This window comes from Dromiciops gliroides, chromosome 3 (assembly GCF_019393635.1).
Source record: "Dromiciops gliroides isolate mDroGli1 chromosome 3, mDroGli1.pri, whole genome shotgun sequence".
NCBI lineage: Eukaryota > Metazoa > Chordata > Mammalia > Microbiotheria > Microbiotheriidae > Dromiciops > Dromiciops gliroides.
The window spans coordinates 313,338,968-313,363,337 of NC_057863.1; positions in this window are offsets into that span (position 1 = coordinate 313,338,968).

Genomic DNA, 24,370 nt, shown 5'->3' on the forward strand with positions numbered 1-24,370 from the left:
CAAGGATATCTAAATTTTCTTTGACCATGTAACCTACAATTTACACAAATTTAAATATTTAGCACTTATAGGCTATTAAATTGCACTGGATCCATGAACATCTTTTCAGAAAGGAACATGCTTTCCTTTTCCTCAGAGGAAACTTGAAATACACTTTCCCAAATCTCCATAATTGAAAGAATTCTGGTAGCATAAGAGTCATAGGGGTTCTCTGTTCTTGTAGGCAGAGGAGCTACCTATAACACAGGAAATGATAATTCAAGGTTATGATGATAATTTTAGTTCTTTTTTTCCCCAACCCCAAAACTGATGACAGCTGTGTGCCGGCATAAAGTAGGTATGTGCTGAATCTCAAATACTCACATTTCACTTTTTAGTTTTCAAGGGCAAATGGAATTTTTGGGTTTTTTTCCCCTCTCTACTACTAAACTGAGAAGGGGGATAATAGTTCAATTTCAAAGGGATTTTAAGTCTTAGTATTCAAAGAAGTTAAGGAAGAAAGAAAAGAAAAAAGGAAGAAAGAAAGAAAAAAGAAAGAAAGAGAAAGGAAAGAAGGAAGAAGAGAGAAAATTTGAAAAAGAATGAAGGAGGGAGGAAGGAAGAGAGAAAGAAATAAAGAAGGAAAGAAGGAAGGGAGAAAGGAAGGAAGGAAGAGAGGGAGGGAAGGAGGGAGGGAGGGAGGGAGGAAGGAAGGAAGGAAGGAAGGAAGGAAGGAAGGAAGGAAGGAAGGAAGGAAGGAAGGAAGGAAGGAAGGAAGGAAGGAAGGAAGGAAGGAAGGAAGGAAGGAAGGAAGGAAGGAAGGAAAGGAGGGAGGGAGGAGGGAAGGAAGGAAGGGTGGGTAACCCCACTTCCAGTGTTTCCAAGTAGATTTTATGGAATAGGACTGCTAGCGTTCAGACATTATTCAGACTTCTCCAAACATCTGGAGTGTTTGGTCTTTACAGTTCCCTACACCAAGAAGACATTCAGCTAAGACACATAGAACATGGAGGCAAAGAATGCTATCTGTGAGCCATGCTGGTCCAACATACTTCACATGCTGAGCAATCAGGGAACTAAGGGACTAGTTCAATTTAATTCATTAGACATTTATTATATTTTTTCTCAATATTTAATTTTTTTCCAATTGCATGTAAAACGATTTTAACATTAGATTTAAAAAAATTTCAAGCTCCAAATTCTCTCTCCCCATCCCTTCCCACTCCCTAAGAGAGCATGCAATTTGATATAGATTATACGTATGCAGCCACATAAAACATACTTCCATATTAGTCATAGTGTAAAAGAAAATAGATTTTTAAAAGACACAAAAAAGTACAAAAAAATAGAGTGCTTAGATCTGCATCCAGGTTTTCCTCTGGAGGTGGATAGCATTTTTTTCATCATGAATCCTTTGGGATTATCTTACATTTTTGTATTGCTGAGAATAGCTAAGTCATTCACAATTTATCTTACAATGTTCCTGTTATTGTGTACAATGTTGTCCTGGTTCTGCACACTTCATTTTATTTCAGTTCATCTAAGTCTTTCCAGGTTTTTCTGAAAGCGTTCTGTTCGTCATTTCTTATGACACAAAAGTCATTAAACATTTATTAAACCTTTTTAATGCACTAGGCACTGTGGGCAAGAGATGAGAAAAGATGTCATTGCATGAACCATGAGAGGTTGTTTGACAGTCTGCAGCACCTGTATACTACTGAGGCCTGGAGCACTTACTTGGGGAAAATCTCTGCTCCCCTTTGTATGTCAAACTATTTTCTTATGGGTTTCTTCTTAAATAAGTAGAAGGAAAGTAAGAGCAGAAAAGTTTAACCTGATGGATATATCCTTAGAGGGAGGACAGGGGGCAGAGGGGCGGGGGCGGGAAGAGGGAGAAGAATGAGGTTGTCATAGATTCTTCCTGTATTTCTGGAAGGCAGAACAAGGCAAAAATTTACAGGAAGATACAACAGACTACATGATTCACTTGGGGGAAAAGTTAATGACTAAGTCAGAATTAGAATCTCCCTCTGTAACTTTTAATTGGGGCCAATTACACGTTCCAGATTCCCAGCATACAAGTCTACTTCCTATTGATGTTTGGAAAGGTGACGTGATTAGATACTTCCCATAAGACTTTCCCTGTTGACAGTAGATTAAAGTAGAGAGGCAATAGAACATCTTGATTGAGGCTCTCACAAAGTAATTTTCATAATGAGGTAAAGAATCTCTGTCAACTGCTGTGTTAGTTAAAGGCTTAGACCCGACTTTCCTACATTCTAGGGTGAACAGTCATTCCCAGTCAGCTAATGTTTGTCTAGCATTGTGCTAATTTAGTTGAGGGAAAACAAAAGAGGTAGAAGAAGAGTCCTTATCCTCACTGAAATTATTATTAGAAACAATAATAAAATTAATATAATACTTTAAAATTTACAAATAACTTCACATACATTAACTTAGTCCTCACAATCACTCTGTGAGGTAGGTGCTATTTTCATCCCTATTTCACAGATGAGGAAACTGAGACCAGGTTAAGTGAATTTACCCAGTATCATATAGCCAGCATATGAGGAGGGCTTTGAACTCAGGTCTATTCTGATTCCAAGTGCTGTGATCTATACACTATGCCACCTAGCTAAATCTATTTGGAAAAACAAAATGAGCATAGCTCTGTCATTAACCTATGTCAGAGGTTGTATATTTTCAAGTTCAAATACAGCCTCAAATACTTACTAGTGGTGTGATCCTTGACAAGTTATTTAATCTGTTTGCCTCAGTTTCCTCATGTGTAAAGTGGGGATAAAAATAATACCTCACAGAATTAGTGGGGATCAAAAGAAAAACATAGCACAATTCCTGGCATATAGTAAGTGCCCGAAGTCAGGAAGATCTGAATTAAAATCCAGTCTCAGACACTTAGTAGCTGTGTGACCCTGGGCAAGTCACTTAAGTCAGTTTGCCTCAGTTTCCTCATCTATAAAATGAGCTGGAGAAGGAAATGGCAAATCACTCCAGAATCTTTGCCAAGAATTAGATGCCACTGAAAACAACAAAAATATAAATGTTATCTATTGTTTTTATTTTATTATCATTATTTCTTTTTTATTAGTAGTATTATCATTATTTCTGAAGCTTTTCTGATTTGGTAGAACCTTTATTCTCTGCTAGTTCTCAGAATCACCAAATCACTTCCTTTCCCTTATGAAATAATAGAACAGGACTTAATGTATCATGTCATGCTATAACAAAGTGTTGAATTATATTTTATGATCAAATTGCATGTATGATCAAAGAAGATAACATGTAGAGTACTTTTCAAGCCTTAAGGTGCTACATAAATGTTAGCTATTGTATTATTGTTATTATTATTTTATTGTTGTAAAGACAACTAGAGAGTAAGACAACTAATCACAATGTGTTAGTTGGGTGGTGTTGGCAGCTAGGTGGCACCATGAATGGAGTGCTGAGCCTTGAGTTAGGAAGACTCATACTCCTGAATTCAAATCTGACCTCAGATACCTACTAGCAGTTACTCAGGGTAAGTCACTTAACTCCATTTGCCTCAGTTTCCTCAGTTGTAAAAATGAGCTAGAGAAGGAAATAGCATCTTTGCAAGAAAACCTCAAATAAGGTCACAAAGAGTAGAACACAACTGAAACGACTGAACAACAAGTTGTATGGTATAGATAACAACTGTAAAAGAAATTAGAGAAAGAAGTGGGAAATGTCAAGTTACCAGAGGAACTTAATGGAAGAAAGGAGATGGATTCTGAGACTTCAGAAATGGTTTAAATACAGATGGCAGAAGGAGGTGGAAGGGCACTCCAGATTGTTGAACTGGAAGGAGCAAAGACAAGAAGGTATCAAACACAAAATGCATGTGAGAGGCAAGACAAAGACTGGGTAAAGTGTGACATTATGTGGTTTGGGCCAGATTAAAGAGCATATTTAAAATGAAAGCAGCTTGAAAGATACAATAAGTGATAGGGAGCCATTGCTAGTTCTTGGGTCAGGGATTAAGATGATGGATATAAATGTTTTAGAAAGGCTACTCCAGCAATAGCTTGCCACTTGGATTGAACTGGGTGAAGCTTCCAGGGGTATTAGATTTAGGAGTCATGAACATAAAGATAAAATATTGATTGTTCAGAGGAAGCTTATACTTTATGGATCTGCTTAGCTCAGCGCTTCTTAAACTTTTTCTACTCGCCTCCCCCTTTTGCCTGAGAAATTTTTATGAGACCTTGCATGTAAAGGTATATAAAATAGGTATACAAATCAAACATTCACTGCCAACTTTTTTGCTGCTCCCACATTCAGTTATGTGACCCCATATGGGCTTGTGACACACAGTTTAAGAAGCTTTGGCTTGGTCTACATGGTCATACAATATCTACATGGCTCATCTGTATCTAGAAGATAATATCAAGAGGGTTCATAAGCGACTCTCTCTCATAGAACAGGTTGTAATTTCTGAAACCAACCGGTCCTGCTGGATGTCTGCTTGCTTTGACAACAGTTCTACGTCTGCAGTCTATGAGCTTGTTGTTAAAAAAGTATTGTAATAACTATTTTATATAACTCATTTCCTTTATAATCCTATGTGGTCAAAGGCACCAATCTGAGAAGGGGCCCATAGGTTTCACCAGCCTACTAAAGAGGTTCGTAACACAAAATAGTTGGATCGTAGGCCTGATCATTTATTATCTAATTAATTCGATATATTAAGTTTTTATTATGTGCCAGTCACTTTGCTAGGTATAGCAAGATATACAAAAACATAAACAAAATGGTTCTTACGCTAAAGAAACATACTCTATTGATGTGGAGGGTGGAAAAAGCATATAAATACACTGTTAAATTGATACAACATATTTATAAAGTAAATACAAGTTAATTTAGGGGATATTTAGGGATAAGCTGGCAGCAGATCCAACTGTCTCATGATTGTTATACTTATAGCGTAAGCATTTATAACTCAGAAATCAGCAAATGCTACAGGGCTTGATTGATTATTTTGTAGATTGTCTATATAAGAAATGATGGAAAATATTAATAATGCAGATTAAATGTAAAAGTGTGTCATAGATATATTTATTTTTTTCTTCAGAGATCTACACTTACACTATATCCCTGGGGGTATGTGCAGGTACTAAGATCAGGGGGAACAGGAAAGGCTTCCTGTGGCAAGTAGTATATGAGCTAAACCTTGAAGGATGTTAGAGACTTAATAGGCACAAGTAAGGAGGAAGGAATTCCAAGTATGGAATATAGTCTAAGCAAATGCATAAAGCTGGAAGATTGAAGGTCATGTATTAGAGTATGGCAAGTATAGAATTCATGAATGGGAGGAATGGGATATCTGCCTGGAAAGATAAATTGGAAGCGAATTATGAAGGACTTTAAATGATAAACAGAGTCAAGGTTTTATCCTGTAATTGTGCATTGGCTTATAACTTAACTCTATCTTTCCCCTAAGGGTCTCCCTATGAATGGCTCACAAAATCATTGTGAAGTGGGGGAAATTTGCCTTTGGTGGTCTTCTACCTCTCCCACCATTATTACTTACTTCCTTTCCCATTCTTTTTTTGTTTTTGTTTTTGTTTTTGTTTTTTTGGCAGGGCAATGGGGGTTAAGTGACTTGCCCAGGGTCACACAGCTAGTAAGTGTCTGAGGCTGGGTTTGAACTCAGGTCCTCCTGACTCCAAGGCTGGTGCCTTATCCACTGCACCACCTAGCTGCCCCCCTCCTTTCCCATTCTTACAAATCAATGATTAAGTGTCTCCTTTTCTCAGTATCCAATTCTCAACCTAGATATTGCAGTTGGGAAGCTCTGATTGAATTAGTTCCTACTAAGGTGTTAGCTGACCTTAGTGCAAACTCATTTATTCAACATGTTTTTAGAGCATATATACAAAGTGAATCAGATGAGATTACTAAACTGATCAAAGCTTGTTAGTTGATCTAGTATCTCATTATTTATCTTGGATTTTAACTCCTTATTATCCATTTTTTTTTTGTCCTTCCAGTACAAAGATCTAGTATGGAGAAATGAAGCAAAACAATTGAGTAATTTTGCCTTTACGAATTTTATAGCCTCATAGATGTCTAAGTTTCTTCAGGGGCTGTGAAGTTTTTGTTTTAGTTTTTGTTTTTACAAAGAACTTGATGGGTCGGTAATGTATATAGAAATAGGCCCAAGGACTAAAATGAAACATGAATAATGGTAACAATTTCAATGAAGGAAGTCGGATTTAAGGTAAAGGATATTAGCAGATTTCAGTTACTATAGGGAATTGATACAGCCTGATCTCAGTCCCCCTCTTATTTAGAGGGGGAAAGTGCTATAGCTTTGGATGTGAAAATCTTTGGGTCATGTTAGGGGAGAAGAGTGGTGTGGAATAGTTGTTTCCATCTAGAGATGCTGCCTTAGGACTTAGCATACTCAGCTTTGCCAAGCTTTCAATCACTCTTCTTAATCAACATTCAATGGAGCTTTCTGCCGAAAGCAAAGTAGCTAATAATGTTTTGTCTTGTCAATTTTCACTTAATTCTCCAAAATTTAAAGGAAGTAATAAGGGACACTGTTATTCTGTTATTCTGGACCTGGCTAATAAGAAAGAGCTGAAGTGCAATTGATAGTAACTTAGAGGGGTGAAATGACCACTCAGAACCAGAATTTGTAGTAGAGAAAAGGAAAATTGGACATTGATATGCATCTGAGGTTTGAGGAACTCAGCTTTCAAAGATATCAGAAACAGGAAGGATAGAATAACATGTCCTCAAATTCTCTATAGGAAGTCAGCTTGGAAAGGATTGGAAGTGTTCAAGAATGAAATTATGAGGACATGACAAACTGTTCTTTTTAAAAATGTATTTATTTATTTTAAAAAATATTTTCTTTTTAAATTTTGAGTTCCATATTTTCTCTCTTTCTGCAGCAATTCCTCCACTCACTGAGAAGGAAAAAATATGATATCAATTATACATGTGAAATCATGCAAAACATTTCTATATTAGCCATATCATCAAAAAGCAAATAAATAAATAAATAATTTGAGAAAAATCATACTTCAATTTGCATTGTAAAGAATTAATTGTTATTTGAGGTTTTTATGCCTTGGTGAACACTGGCTTGGGGCTCCACAAACCACATGGTGCTCCACCCACTGGTTGTAGCTGTTGCCATGGAGCTCACATCATCATCACTTGCCAACGCATACATGGGCCTGGCAAAATTATAATGATTGGAAGCCTAGTGAGGGCGGTCATGTGACTGTCAGAGCAGCCATCCCATTGGCTGGGGCTCTGTGGGGTTTTTCTGGGATTGGGGGAGGAGAATCGGTCATTCTACCTGGACACTGGAAGGCAACAGGAGTTCTGCCGCATATTCTCAGCTGATTCCTGGGTGGTGGTATTTTTTCAGGTTGTATAACTTCCCTTTCCCAATTTTATTTCCTTTCCCTTGATCCTACTGATCCTTTTTTTTTTTTTTTAAGTTCGTTCTTGTTAAAATAAATCCTGTTCTGTTTTGAGGGAGGCTGCCGGGCTCCTTCCTTGCCCCAATATTGCGGCAAGCCACTTAGCTTGGTCCCCACAGCACTCAGAGTTCATCACTTCTCTCTCTGGAGGTGAATAGCTTTTTTTCATCACAAATCCCTTGAAATTGTCTTGGATCATTGTATTGATTAAAGTAGCCAAGTCTTTCACAGTTGATCATCACTACAACACTGTTACTGTACACAATGACCTCCCAGTTTTTCTCACTTCACTTTGTCTCAATTTATATAGATTTTGCCATGTTTGTCTGAAACCATTCTTTCTCACATCATAATAGTACTCCATCACAACCATATGTCACAACTTATTCAACCATTCCCTAGTAGATGAGCATCCCCTCTATTTCTAATTCTTTACCAACCACAAAAAGAACTGCTACAAATAATTTTGCACATATGGGGCCTTTTCTTTTTTTCTATGATCTCTTTAGAGTACAGACTTAGTGGTATTGTTGGATTAAAGGTTATATACAGTTTTATAACCCTTTGGCATAGTTCCAGGTTGTTCTCCAGAACGGTTGAATCAATTCATGACAAAATGTTCTAAGCAATCTTTTTTTTATAATATAAAAGTAGAGTTATTTAGAGAAAGCAATATGGATGAACAGGAAATTCATCAGCTAACTTTTTTTTTTTTTTTACCAAAGACATATAGAAGATGGAGGCAAGAGCAGGAAGGATTAACCTCCAAAGAATTATTATCTTTGAATTAAGGATTAAAACAAAAAGTATGGTCCAATTCTGAAAGAATAGTGCCAGGGACATTTGATCTCAGAGAAGAACAGTAAAGAGAAGAAACAGAGATTGTTTTCCCCACTTTTCTTTCTCTTTTTTGGTAAACCTATATTGGAGAAAAAGGAGGATCAAAAAAGGGACAAGATGGTTAAGGTGGAGATAATGATGGTAATAGTGATGGAGAGGAGGCAAAATTACTCAGTTGGTATTGTGTTTCTTTTCTCTATCACAGAGAATCTTTGTACTAGAAAATATGGATCTAAAATGGCTAATAGGGAGTTAAACCTAAGGTAAATAATTACATGGTCAGAGAACACATACCTGCCTTTGATTAATTGTCCTGGGTACAGAAAATACTGGTTAATGTGACTATTCAGTCACCATCAGGAAGCTTCAAAAGATTATGGAGAATGGGGTGGGTTCAGAGTATGGGGAAAAATGGGGAAAAGTAACTGTTATCCCAATCTTCAGAAAAATAAAGAAGATAGTATGTTAGCTGTAGGCCAGTGAACTTGAAGTCTGTCTGGAAAAGGAATCTTAAATATATGATTATATGTTTAAGTTATGAACATTAAGAAAATGAAGTGATCACCAAAAGTCAGGATATCTCCACTATATCTATGGCAGCGTAAACATATTCCTCCCTCCCTACCTCCCTCCCTTAATTTTTTTTTTCTTTCTCAACTATTTGGCATAGTATATAGTGGTGGATTGGAGTCAGGAAGATCTGAATTCAAATATTGTTTCAAACTTTTTAGTTGCCTCATCTATGAAGTAATGACAATGATAGCATGCACCTCCCATGATTATTGTAAAGATAAAATCATATATTTCTAATGTGTTTTGCAAAACTTAAACTATAGAAGCTAGCTATTATTGTTGGCATTCAATTCTTCATAGTTCTTTATAAAGGCCCTGGGCACATAGTAGGCTCAATAAATAGTTACATATTTGATAAATAATTAGTTTTCAAAAAAGATCAATTTAAACATTTTCCCCAACTCTATAGACTTATACATATAAGCAAGGCATAAATTCATTTTCTTTTCTTTTTTTTCTTTTTTTTTTTTTGGTGAGGCAATTGGGGTTAAGTGACTTGCCCAGTGTCACACAGCTAGTAAGTGTTAAGTGTCTGAGGTCGGATTTGAACTCAGGTCCTTCTGACTCCAGGGCTGGTGCTCTATCCACTGTGCCACCTAGCTGCCCCTAATTTATTTTCTTAATAGCTAAATTCTAGTTCCACTGCTGTGCCTCACTCACATTTTATATCCAAAGGCAAGTAATGACTTCTGCTAGTCAACTCCCATTTCTCTTCTCATTCCTCTTTTCCTACTCCTACCCTTCCTACTCCCTTCATGGCTTACTGTCAAAAAGAATCAATTCCTTCCAGGCTGTGAACCCTAGCTTTCTGTACTCTCCTTCATCTGTACCTGAACTGTTCAGAGAGCAAGTTGGGAGCTGCTGGGATTATAGGATGCTTTTATAAATGTATTTTCAAAACCAGGACCTCTGAATATATTTGGATTAAGCCCTTTAATAGTGATGATTTTCTGTACAGACCAAGCTCCTTTCATCAAAGGACTTCAAAGCACTTTGCAAATCTACTTGGTACGATCCATTATTTTGCATTTTTTAGCTGGAGAATCAGTCAAAAAACAACATTGAGAGAAGCCCTGCCCACCAGGCTAGGAGTCAAAAAGAAATGTGATATCCTTTGTCGACTCTTCCCTTTGGTTTAGTTTTCATCAGTATTTGTGTTTGGGAGGGAACTGTTAAGAGTATGTTTCTAAGGGCAGATGTTGATGGACTCTTGATTGTGTAATAAGAGTTGGGGTTAGGGTAGGCCTAGAAGTCAATCCAAGAAACATTCATAAAGTGGTTCCCAGAAAGAAGACAATAGAATTTATACTTATAATGGGGTAGAAGTGATTTAGGATGGTAAATGGCATGCAATGTTGTTTTTTATGCATATGTGTTATGAGGGAAAATGAAAACAAAAAAATTACAATGAAGCAAATGCAACTTAATGACATTTATGTAGATTTTATATCACAGTCATTTCTGGTTGTACTTCATTGCCTCCACCCCTGACACAGTAAGTCTCTTCTCATAAGAAAAAAAAAATTTTAAATAGCTGAGCAAAAATAATTGATTTTGACAGTATTTGTAATGTTCCACACCTACAGACCTCCACCTCACTGAGGACAAAAGGGTGGCACAGTTTTTAAAAAATCTATCCTCAGGGGTCCAGTTTGGTTGTTACAATTAAAACCTACCTAAAGTCTGCAGATATTTGTTGTCTATTTGCTGTTTGGTTCCAGTACTGTTATCATTAAGTGTCAACTGATTTCCCAACTGAGCATTTGTCCTTTAAATCCACAGGCAGGTTTTAATTTGTCATGCACGAAAATAGGATTGAGAACTAGGAGGTGCCTTTGGGGATCATCTAGTTCAAACCCTTAAATTTGTGAGGGAAAGTGAGGTCTGGAAAATATTAAGTGACTCACCTGAGCCCACATAGATAGGAAGTGATAGAGATGAGATTTGAGTCCTAGTTGATCTCAGTCCCAAGCACATTGTCTTTTTATTTTGAAATTTTTATTTACATTAGAAGTCAAAATATGTGGGGCACAATAGGGCCTTAGCATTCATCTGATCTATTCCTGCAGACATCCCCTTAACACCAAATCACAGTCAGTTTGCTCAGTTGGAAGCCACTTTAGATGAGTATCCCAAAAGGCCCCCCTGAAGATGACAAAAGGGTCAGACATAGGGAATTTTTGCACCAACTCTTATTCTCCACCCCCTTCTCCTCATCTGGTCTCCAGAATTTTTGTATGTGTGTGGAAGAGTAAAAATAGATGCTTGATTTGGGGTCATAAGATCTAATTTTTTTTTTTTTTTTTTTTAGTGAGGCAATCAGGGTTAAGTGACTTGCCCAGGGTCACATAGCTAGTAAGTGTTAAGTGTCTGAGGCCGGATTTGAACTCAGGTCCTCCTGAATCCAGGGCCGGTGCTCTATCCACTGCGCCACCTAGCTGCCCCTAAGATCTAAGTTTTAATACTAGATTTGCTTCTTATTACCCAAGTGCCATTGGGCAAGTCATTGAATCTTTCTGGCCCTCAGTTTCATCATGAGTAAAGGGGTTAGAAGAGTTGGACCCTAAGGTAGCTTCTAGTTCTACATCAAAAGGAAACTAGAAGTTTCCTTTTGGGAATGCTAGGGGAGGGGAAGATAATCTCTATTAGTAAAAATGTAATGGCTTTTTTTAGTTCTCATCTTCCTTGACTTCCTTGAAGGATTTGACACTATTGACCATCCTTCTCTTCTCTGAGTTTTCATGACACTGATCTCTTGGTTCTCCTGCTCATATGATTACTACTTTTCTTCACTCTCCTTTGATGATTCATCATTCATATCATGACAACAACTATGAGTGTATCCCAAGGATATGTCCTGGGACTTGACTTTATGCTCTTTCACATGGTGACTTCAATAACTCCCAAGGGTTCTATTCTCATCTCTATGTGATGACTCCTAAATCTATACATGCAGCATTAGTGTCTCTGCTGAGGTGCAGCTACACATTGCCTATTGACTTTTGGATATCACAAATGAATTCCTGTAAATATCTCAAAATCAGCATCTTCAGAATAGGATTCATTATTCTGTACTCTTGGGAGGGGTGAGGTTTTAAAGAGATTTAAATTCCAAAGAGAAGAATTTATATTTGATCCTAGAAATAATAGAGAGCTTCTGGAATTGACTGAATAGGGTAGTTGAAATGATCAGACCTCTACTTTAGGAAAACCACTTTGGCAGCTATGTGAAGGATGGATTGGAGTGGTGAGAGATGTGAGTCAAGACAACCAAAAAGAAGCTTTGGCAATAGACCAGTTGAAAATATTTTAAGGACTTGAACTAGAGTGATGGTTGTGTGAATGGAAAGAAAGAGATGGATGCAAGGAATGGCATGGAACTGAGAAGACATGGCAACTGATTTGATATGTGAGATAGAGTAAGGAGGTGAAGATTACAAAAATGTTGTGAACCAGGGTGACTGAAAGGATGGTGGAAACCCTCAACAAGAATAAGGAGTTTCAGAAGAGGAGTGGGTTTGGGATCCTAGATAAAGAGTTCGGTTTGGGGCATATTGAACTAGAGAAGCCTGCATGAAATCCAGGTCAAAATGTCTAATAGGTAGTTCATGATGTGGTATTGGAGCTCAGGAGAGATATTAACGCTGAATATAATGATATGCAAGTCATATGATTAGAGTGATAATTTAATTCATGGAAGCTGATGATGTCATAAGAGAGTGTAGAGAGACAGAGAAGAGGGAACACAACAGCATTATGGGGTTTACGACAGTTCGTGGGCATGGTATGGCTAATGATCCAGCAAAGGAGTCTGAGAAACAGCAGTCAGATAGGGAGCAGATGTGTTTCTCAAGGAAATTAAGAATGGGGGGGGGGAGAGGAGCGTTATAAGATAATAGCTTGTAGAGATGGTAAGATCTAGTGAGGAGATTTGAGAAGACATAGGCTTCAGAGGACGAGGCATTAGATAGGAAGAGAATAAAGATCATAGAAGGGAGAGTAGAAAAGGGGAGCAATCTGCTTGAGAAGATAGACAGTGGCCAAGTGTATGTGTATAAGCATTGGGCTGCTGAAAAGAAGAGCCACCTCTTCATCATAGATTCAAATACAGGAGGAAGTTAAAGGATTGTGAGGTGAAGAGCAGAGGAGAAAGGGGAGCTTGTTATGAATTCTGATTTTTGTTCTTGTTGTTGTTTTAAATAAAGTTTTATTGATAGGGATTTTTTTTGCTTTTGTTTTTTTGTTAAATAAAGTTTGAGGCATGAGCTGAGAGGGTGAAAGGGGAAAGTGAAGTGAGAGGGTTTAGGAGAAAAAATAAAGTGTGGAATAGCTGCTCTGATTAGTGAGTTAATCATTCCCATCTCCACATTCACATAGACATCACTTTAGTCCTGACCCTTATTACTTCTTATCTAGACTACTGCAATAGCCTCCTGATTGGTCTTTCTTCCTCAAGTCTTTCTCTACTCCAATCAAGACTCCACATAGCTACCGAAGGTACTTTCTTTAAGTGTATATTTGACTGTTTAACTATGTCACTTCTTTACTTCACCTTGCCTGTACTTCAAATATAATAGTTTAGGCCTTTAAAACCTGATCCCAACTTATTATTTATATATTACTCCTCTTGCAATAGATGGTCTCATCATTTTGACCTTCTGGCTGTTCCTCATCACATGACCCTCTTCTCTTCTCACTTTGTGTCTCTGAATGGCTGTCCCCGCCATGACTGGAATGTATTCCCTCCTTACTCTTTTTTTTTTTTTTAAGTGAGGCAATTGGGGTTAAGTGACTTGCCCAAGGTCACACAGCTAGTAAGTGTGTGTTAAGTGTCTGAGGCCGGATTTGAACTCAGGTAATCTTGACTTCAGGGCTGGTGCTCTATCCACTGAGCCACCTAGCTGCCCCCCTCCTTACTCTTAAAACCCCTTCTTCCCTTCAAGATTCAGCTTAATGATTACCTATATGAAGCTTCTTCTGATTTCTTTCACCCTCCAGATCCTATTGTCCTTTCTCCCAAATATATCTATATAAGTAGATATCTTTTTGTTGTTGTTGTTGTTTGTCCTTCATTCTCAAAGAGGAACAATGACATCACAAGGGTGATGTGTTGACTTGCGAGTGAATTGGATTAAAGTGAGACAGAGCTGTGCAAAGTCATTAGCCTCACTCTCTCCTCTAGAGTCATTGGAGTCCAGTGACAAAACATAAGTCAAGATGAATGGTGATGGCTCAAAAGATAGATATCTATCTAGATATAGATATAGACCAAATAAATGCAAGGTAATTCATGTATAGATATGTGGATACACATATCCATATGCATATATATATATATATATATGTACATATACTTTTGTGCATATGTGTCTATACACATACATGTTGTTTCCACTAATAGAATGTAAGCTCTTTCAGGGAAGGGACTATTTCATTTATATCTTTTATATTTATCTTTTATATTATTTATATTTTATATTCATTTATATATTTATATAAGTTATTGTTATGGTTGAGTCATTTAGGGTTTTCTTGGCAGAGATATTAGAGTGGTTTGCCGTTTCCTCTCCAACTCATTTTAGAGATGCAGAAACTGAAACAAACAGTTATACGACTTGCCCGGGGTCACACAGATAGTAAGTGTCTGAGGACAAGTTTGAACTCAAGAGGATAAGTAAACCCTGACACCAGGCCTGGCATTCTATCCATTGACTCATTTAGATGTTATATACACAAAGGAGAGATCTAATTGATGGATCACAAACATAAGCTGGAACATCCATTCCTGTATTAGTCATTGACTGTTTAAGTGTAACTGTGTTCTAGAACATGGGTAGACCCTATTAGTGTGCTTAGTTGATGCAACTTCTTCATATAAAAAAACAAAAAACAAAAAACAAAACTATGGAAGTCTGTTTCACAGAGAATCCTGATAATGTATAAGGGAAATTTGCCTTGGAGTAACTGTGGAACATGTGTAGACATTCTGTAACTGGTTCTGGTTAGTTAACCACATGGTGAAGTTCCATGCTCTTTGAGTGGCTGTGGAGGATGCAACATGTTCTCTCTTTCCCCTTCTTCCTCTTGTATCAGATATAAGAATTTAAATAAATTTCGTTGGATAATTTGTCAACCACCTGGGAACTGTCAAATCAAAGCAATTTAAAAATATCGTTTAAGTACAGAAAAATCTTTTTCATGATTTTTCAGCCAGTAATTATTGCTAAAAAGTGGCAATGCTTTATTAGTTACCTTTGATCTTGATTTCTGAGCATCTTTACTATCATCTTTTAGCAACACCACCATCTTGGTCTTTGAATTTTACCCTTTTATGAATTTTCAAAAATCATCTGAATGCTGCTTTGGGTGGGGGAGGGGGTGAAAAGATTGCCTGCAACTAGGGAGCTAGAACCAAGATGCCTTTCTGTCTTCCTTTGCATCTCAAAGATTCTCAGATACTCTGACTCTTTTATCCCCCTCAGATAAATAAGTGGACTACTGTCCATCAAATGTTTTCTAAACATGCAAAATGCAAAAGAGAACCTTATTTTATATACATACACTGGTACAAAAAATGAAGCCACTAATTTTTTTCATCCCTACTATTCATATTTGTTTCTCTAGGTTCTGCACTTCTGATCATCATAGAAAGCTCTCTATTCCTCTATAAAGTATCCTTTAGGAACAACAGCACTTTGTTATCAGAAAGCTTTGGATCAAATATAATTGATTTCCCCAGCTTTTTTCATATTAATATGATCTTTTATTTAAATATGTTTGTAAATCGAAGGCTTGTCAGTCATGTTCTGTTTGCTTGCTTATTTATTTGTTAACTTCCTCATGAAATGCTTTCATATTTCATTCATGACTAGAATAAAGCAGAGGCTGAATGTTGCACAGTACAAAGTGAAATGTATGAGGCAGATTCAAAACAAATACACCCGCAGAACTAAGACTTTTGAAAATATTTATTTTAAGCCCTTTAATAGAAATAGCACTCAATCCAAATATAGCTCTTTTCATCAAAGATTTCAAAGCACTATGGCAAATCTAGTGGTAATAGGCATTATTTTGTATTTTCATGGATGGAGTCAAAAGAAAACAGTAAGAGGAATTATAGCCAATAGGCAATATCTTTTATATATATATATATATATATAACTACCTAGAGGTCTTCTATAATATTCAGTTTTCTACCTATTTATGTTGCTTTCTTAACTAAATTGTAAGCTCCATGAAGGCAGGACTCTGGTCTTACCTAAACTTTGTTTTTAGGCTATAGACTATCATGGTGCTCTGCAAACAGTAGGTAATTATATGTGTTTGGTTATTATACTGCATTGTATGGTAGCATAGTATAAGTGTTGAAGGTCCAGGTCTGGCAAGTACTTTTTTTGTCAATTATCATGGGAAGGGAACTCTAAATATCTCTTTTCTCTATTGAGAAATTCCTTGGTGCAATATTTTAGAGCTTTTTAGCCCATCTTTACTCCTTCCTGTTCTGTACTTACCAAGAAGGCCCTTGTTAGACAATTAATCAATTTACCCAACTAATTAAAGTACCATCTCATGTTTTTATCATGAATGGTAAAGGAAAAATTGTTGATGAGTAAATGGTAATTTTTAAAACCACTTTTCATGTAAAACTTTTCAAAATTATTTTTTTATTTCCCTGCCATAGCATATATAGTAGAATATAACTTTTTCTCAATAAAACAAGGTTCCATTGAACTTTTATAAAGTGATGGTTTTAAGAGCTATTGAGGCTGCAAAAGCTTCTCCCCTACTGCCACACTGAATGGCTCTAGAAAGTTATATGATAACAATTGTCATTATTTAGTACTTTAAGTTTTGCAAAGCACTTTACAAATATTATCTGTTTGCCTTCACAACAGCCCTGGGTAGTAGGTGTGACTATGATTCTTGTTTTACAGATGAGAAAACTGAGGTAGGCAGAAGTTAAGTGATTTGTCCAGGATCATGTAGCTAGTATGTTTCTGAGGCTAGATTTGAATTCTAGTCTTTTTGGTCTCAGGCTCAGTGCTCTAGCCAATGTATCACCTACATGATTGTGGGTTTTCTTTTGTCAGTTTATGCCCTTACTTTTTTTTTTTTTTTTTTGGTGAGGCAATTGGGATTAAGTTACTTACCCAGGGTCACACAGCTAGTAAGTGTCAAGTGTCTGAGGTTGGATTTGAACTCAGGTCCTCCTGAATCCAGGGCTGGTGCTTTATCCACTGAGCCACCTAGCTGTGCCCTTTAGCTATATTTTTCATGGCTATCAATAGGCCTACTTGAGCAGCCCTGTTGTTTGTTCTAATTTAATATAGACTTAAACTCGGGAAATAAGTTTCTCAGGAAACTAGATAATTAGGGTCTTTATATCTGTAAATTCAGTATTAGCATAGACAACTTAGTAAGCTCTAGACCTGATGATGGCTCTTCACCTCTTTCATGTAATATAGCACATGGGCTTTTTGAGAGCTCTTTCCCTGTTCAAAAATGTCTCATTTATTTCTGGTTTCTGGATTCTGACTGTTTCAAAAAGCAAAAGTTGCCATCAAGTCTGACCATCAGATAAATGGGATAAATCAGATAAAAGTAGTATTAGAACAGATGATAATATAGTCATTCCATATGCAATGCTACTAAACCTACTAAAGCTTATTTTCTCTTCACCCATATATTTCCTCTCACACAAACCTTAATATAGTTATATTTATTATTAAATTATTTCTAGAATCTATCCTTTCTTCTCTATTCCAACAACTACTACCTCATTTCAAATTTTTACTGACTTCATGACTAAGTGTAATTGGATCATGACTACTCTCTCCAACTATGTTCCCTCTCTGTTCCTATCCATCCTGCATTCTGATGCCAGATTTAAATCTACTTTGATCAGATCATTGTCAAATATTTCCAATGGATTTCCACTGCCTACAAAACAAATCAACAGTGTAATTTAATTCAGTTTAATTGAAAAAAAAATTTATTTGTAAAGTACTGTCCTAGTGTGAAGGTGAAGATGAAAAATTACACAATACCTGCCCCCTAGGAGTTTATAATATAATTGTGTATACATATAAGTATGGTACAGGTAAAATGCAATAAGGGGAAAGTAAAGATATATGCAAAGTGTTTAAGGTAAATTATAGGAAGAAAATATCTTTTTCAAAGTATAGGGGATTAGAGAAGGCTTTGTAGAGGATATGGTACCTGAGCTGGTCTTTAAAAGGAGAAGACTTCAGCAGGCAAAGTGAAAGGACTGTGTTCAAGAGATGGGCTCTTCAAAAAGGTAGAAAAATGTAGGACTAAATTAAGGAACAACTACCAGTACAAGTTAACTGGGCCATAGGGTACGTGTTGGAGAGGAATGAAATGAGACTAGATGAGCAGGTTAGAACCAGATTGTGGAAAGCATGAAATTTGAGGTTGAGTTTATATTTTTTTCTGAGACCGGGAGCCAGAAAAGGTTTTTTGATCAGTGTGTGACATGCTGAGACCTGTATCTCAGAAAGATCATTTGGCATTTTTGTGAGCGAAGTATTTATTGATGAGGAGAGAGATTAGAAACAGAGAGACTATTTTAGGAGGCTATTCTGGGTGAAAGGTGGTAAGGGCCTGAACTAGGCAGTCAGTGGAGAGAAACAGAGAGGATGCAGGAGATATCATGGAGGGATAAGTGACAGCACTTAGCAAATGATTAGATAGGGAAAGGGGAGAGAAAGGGAACAGTCAAAGATAACCCTGAGTTTTGAGTTTCAATAACAGGGAGAAGGCTGATGCCATCAAAAGAAAGAGATAGGTAGGTAGGAAGGGCAAATGTAGGGAGAAAGATAATGAGTTTAATTTTGGATATGTTGAATTCAAGGGATGGGTGGTATGGAAAGGTCAAGGTGTCGAAGGGGTAGATGGCATTCCAGGACTAGATTTCAAAGGAGAAAGATTGGGGCTGACTATAGAGAGTCAGGAATCTCCAGAGTTGAGGTGATAATAGAAGTTATGAGAGTGAATGATCTAACTAAGGGAAAAAAATGTAGTGTGAAAAGAGAAAGGGGACTAAAGCAAAGGCTGGGGGCCTCTCACATCTAGGGAGAAGGGCAATGAAATAGCAAAGATGATTAAGAAATATTGGTCAAATGGGGAAAAGAATCATAAGATAATAAAAGTTAGCTAGAAGAGAATCAATGAATGAGAGCTAGAAGTCAATTAATGAATAAGAAATTAATGAATGAGAAAGTATTTAGAAAATTCTTATTATGGGCCATACACAGGGCTAAGCTTTGAGAATACCAACACCGCTAAGCAAAGATTGCCTTCCAGGAGCTTATTTTTAAATAAAAAAAGATACAGAGAGAAATAGAGATAGCAATATATCTATATCTATATATCTCTCTATACACACACACACACACACACACATATATATATATATATCTATATATATATATATCTGTATCTAGATCTAGATAGATCTATAAATATCTATAGATGGATATAGATATCTATATCTGGATAGATTTATGTCTCTAGTCTTTTCCTATTTAAAAATGAGCTATCTCTATTATCCATCTATCTATCTATCTTTGGGATCCAAGTTTAAAAAAAGAAGCAGGGTAGGGGAGAGGTTAGCTCAAGGTATGCATATGTTGGCATAGTTTGGAGCTATCCTGGGAGTGAGTCATGTGATCTAGACAAGGTAAAGTTAAAACTTATTTTTCAGGACCCTACACAAACACACACACATATATACACATATGTATATGTACGCACACGCACACACATGTATATGCACATATACATATATGTGTATATATAAGGATGTACATTATAATATAAATCTGTATGTGTGTATGCACACATATGAAGCTAGCATTTATGTCATATTTTAAGTTTTATAAAATACTTGACATATATTATCTCCTTTGATACAACAACTTTGGAAGATAGGTACTATTATTATCCCCATTTTATAGATGAGGAACTTGAATCAGAGAGAGACAAAGTGACTTGACCAAGATCTCACAGCTAGAAAGTGCCTGAAGAAAGATTGTAACTCAGCTCTGACTCAGAGAGAGGCAGTCTATTCACTATACCACCCAACCGTATTATCATTTTCCTACAAATATGATGCAATCTTCGTGAGGGCAGGGTCCATGTCCTACAGCACCAGCTGAACTTTGGAAATCATGGGCACTGGGGAACAGGAAAACATGGGCTGATGTTCTACTCCTGGCTCTGAGAGTGACTCAGGCCAACTGTTAGAAGCCAAGTGACTTCTCTGAGCTTTAATTTCTTTAACTATAAAATCAGGGTAACGATTCTTGTCCTATTATCTCAAAGCAGTATTGTGGGAATCAATTCAATCAGCCAATAAGAATTTATTAAATGCTTACTATGCATTAGACATGGTATGAGACCATATATGAGAAAATATACTGTAATCCTAAAGTGTTACATAAAAATAAACTATTGCCATCTGAAATATATCCCTTTGACTGACTTACCACTACCTCAAGGTTGTTGAGGTCACTAACCTCTGAAGCAGTGGGAAAAAATCACTCTGTCTTGGACGGTTGGATGCTCACCTTGACAAACCTATAACTCTTAGGGACCTATTATCGTCTTACTTTCCTCCATTAAACCTCATTCAGGATTTTATAACTCAATAATGTAGATGACAAGAAAGAAATGTTGGTTATATAAAACTCAGTGCAAGCAGGAACTGTAAAGTGTTTGATACATTGGCAAGAATCACTTGTATGAAGTAGCAAGAAAGTCAACATATAAAGTGCCTATTATATAGAAAGAACAGAAGAACTGAAATGTAGGTGATACTCAAGGTCACAAAGGAAATACAAATTACAAAATTATATCCTATAGTGTATTTTTTTTTCACTTTCAAATGAGAACAATGTTTTTGGTTTTGGTTGTTTAAAGTTTACTATTTTTTCCCGTGTATCCATGTAATTGCTACCCTTCCTTGGGTTCAAATCTAATTCTATCCTCCTTTTGTGGGCTCTATGCTATGCTCCAGAATAATTAGTCTACATTTTGTCCCTTACCCTATCTATGTGATATCCCACATGCTATTCTCCAAACTGGGAGTGCTCTCCTCATTCCCCCTCATTGATCTCCTATACCCCTTTAGTGGTCAGGTCAAAGGAGACTTCCTTTATTCCCTTTTCCTACCCTCAGTTATTAGTAATTCCCCACTCCCCCAGTACTTTGTGCTGTGTTTTTTGGAGGAGAATATATCCGCAAATAGATACGATGGACATATTCAAGGCCATAGTATAAATATCACAGGTGAATATGTACTCATTTATGGTTATTTCATTTAGGATTATAGATGTAGAACTGGAAGGGACTTTGGAAGCGATCTAATCCAAACTCTTAATTTTATAGAAATTGAGGTACATAAAGGTTCAACAACTCACCCGGGGTTACACAGCTAACAAGTGTTTGAGGTGATATTTGAATCCGGATCCTGCTAGAACACTGTATAGTGTCTGGTAGAAATTCAGCTTTATAAGGGTAGGAGGCAGACTTATTTTCCTGTTTGTATTCCTGGTGTCTATGAAAACATCTAGTACATAGTAGATATTTTTTGTTTGTTTGTTTTTTGGTTTTTGGTGAGGCAATTGGGGTTAAGTGACTTACCCAGGGTCACACAGCTTGTAAGTGTTAAGTGTCTGAGGCCGGATTTGAACTCAGGTCCTCCTGAATCCAGGGCCGGTGCTCTATCCACTGCGCCACCTAGCTACCCCCATAGTAGATATTTATTGAAAGTTTGGTGAATGATTCTCAGTATATTTGTCTCATTATTATGTCTACTATCTGAAGTAAAGCTCTGGGTTCCGCCTTTGAGTCCTTCCTTTTTTCCTTGACTCAGATTCTGTGATTGTGACTCAGGAGATAGCAGTGTCCATGTAATTTTAAGACAGATGCTATCCAGAGAAATATCTCTGGTTCACTGTTCAAGGTTTATGTCAACCACTCCTCATATGTTTCTAATATCTCATGTTCTTTACCCCATTGGGTTGTTTTTCTTTAATGAAGAGCTCATGCTGTACTTTGAATTCTCCTTTCCAAATACTTCTGCACACATAGAGATAAATTAATGGTCCCTGCTGTTTGGGATATATATTATGGGTGTTTGTTTTTGTTTGTTTTGTTTGTTTTTGCAAGACCCTGCTTCTGTTCTGGAGCCCAGAAATAGCAGTAAGAGACTTTCATTGAGTGAAAATTATGTTTGGAAGAAGGGAAGACTGGACTAGAAATAGGCATCTCCTTGGGGACAAGTGTTTTTCAAAATAAATGTTGTTCTTAGATCCTTACCACAGACATCTAATATACATTGTCCTTATGTTTTGGAAATGTTACTTAATTTATGTATCTAGAGATAACAGCGAAGCATGGTATTTTACTAAATCAGAATCATAAATAAGTAGCTTTTGTGGAAAAAAAAAACCCAACAACCACATTTAATATGCTTGGTGTTGCATAATTTAATCAGTTGCAGCTCTTGCTCTCTGAGGCATTACATTAAAAACAAAATTTTAAGGACTTTTTGAGTTGTTAGTTCAACCAGTTATAGTGTGGTTCCAATGAAGCTCAAGTCTTGGATTTGGTCACTGTTGGAAGAAATCATCACTGTTCATAGTAAAACTCTGTTCTATAGACACAGTATAGACCCTTAACCTCTTCTGGGCATCTGGGAAACATAAACTTATCTTCAAAAGGAAGGATTAGTATGAATATGTTGATTTTTCAGAGCCGCCCATTAACATATGTAAAGCAAACTTAAAGATCAAATATTTACCATTGTTGTTGCATACCTGTTATCTTAACATACAAAGGACTGTGCTAGGGAGCAAATTCTATCTAGCAGATTCCATCCAGTGAAAAGAGCATTTCTGTGTGCATAATGATGAATCTATAACATATACAGCTGTGGAAAGGGGGCAGGGCTCACTGTGCCATGGTGTGACACATTTTGTTTCTTTGTTTTGTTTTTGCAGGGCAATGGGGATTAAGTGACCTGCCCAGGGTAACATAGCTAGTAAGTGTCAAGTGTCTGAGGCCCCATTTGAATTTAGGTCCTCTTGAATCCAGGGCTAGTGCTTTATCCACTGCTTCACCTAGCTGCCCCAGTGTGACACTTTTTTTTTTTTGAGTTTGAATTTGTGGAGTTGATAAATTTCATTCCTTTTAAGTTTGTTGCATTGAATTTAAAGTGAGATTTACCCAAAATAATTCTACAGCATTTGGAAGATTTTTGTTTTTTCCCTTCTGATATATCTGATCATCCCCTGGCTGTTCCAATAACAGGATAGTGGTAGGGGAGAGAATGAGAATTTATTAAGAACCTCTTATGTGCCAGGCATCATGCTAAGCACTTTGCAAATATTATCTCATGTGATTCTTACATTTCTGGGAGGTAGGTGCTATTATTATCTCCACTCTACAGTTTAGGAAACTGAGGCAGAGATAAAATTACTTATCTGAGGGGCAGCTAGGTGGCGCAGTGGATAGAGCACTGGCCCTGGAGTCAGGAGGACCTGAGTTCAAATCTGGCCTCAGACACTTGACATTTATTAGCTGTGTGACCCTGGGCAAGTCACTTAACCCTTATAGCCCAACCAAAAACCAAAAACCAAAAACCAAAATTATTTGTCCGAGATCATACAGCTAATAAGTATCTGAGGCTAGATTTGAACTTGGGTTAAAGTGCCAGAGAACTGTGGCACTCACTATATATGTAACCTTAGATATATCATTCGGTCTCCTTGGGCTTCGTTTTCTTCATCACTTAAATGAGAAGGTTGGACTAGATGACCTTTTAGGTCCCTTCCAACTCGTAGATCTATGACCCTCTGATGACCCCTGACATCTAGAAATTCCCCAAGATGGGCACGACTGTAATTTAAGGGTTTTGCATGACTGAATGTCATGGACATGAAAAGAGTAGATGCCAATAGAAGCATGTCCCCAAATATAAAGGCAGGCAGTTTTTGCAAAGTGAATGATCAGAGCATAGGAATTATGGGATCCATGAGATCTGAAAATCAATTCTGACGTAGCAGGGCCTGCTCAGGTTGCAAAAAGTAATGCTGGGGCTCTGCTGGCAGATTCTGAGATAGGAGTAAAGATCCCACATGTAGGGAGGTCACCTTGAGAAAGCATATGGTGTCAAATTCACTCTAACAGAGCCTGGGAACTGAGAGGCAGCTTTTGTCATGTACCATCACATGACCTTGATTATTCATGCTTCTGTACAATTCAGAGCACCAATGACCAAATATCTCCAAGTTCATAGGTATTTACAGTGTGAATCATAAGTAACCAAGAACACGACAGAAAATCACTTTTTTTTTGTTTGTTTTTGTTGTTTTTACAGGGCAGTGAGTGTTAAATGACTTGCCCAGGGTCACACAGCTAGTAAGTGTCAAGTGTCTAAGGCCGGATTTGAACTCAGGTCCTCCTGAATC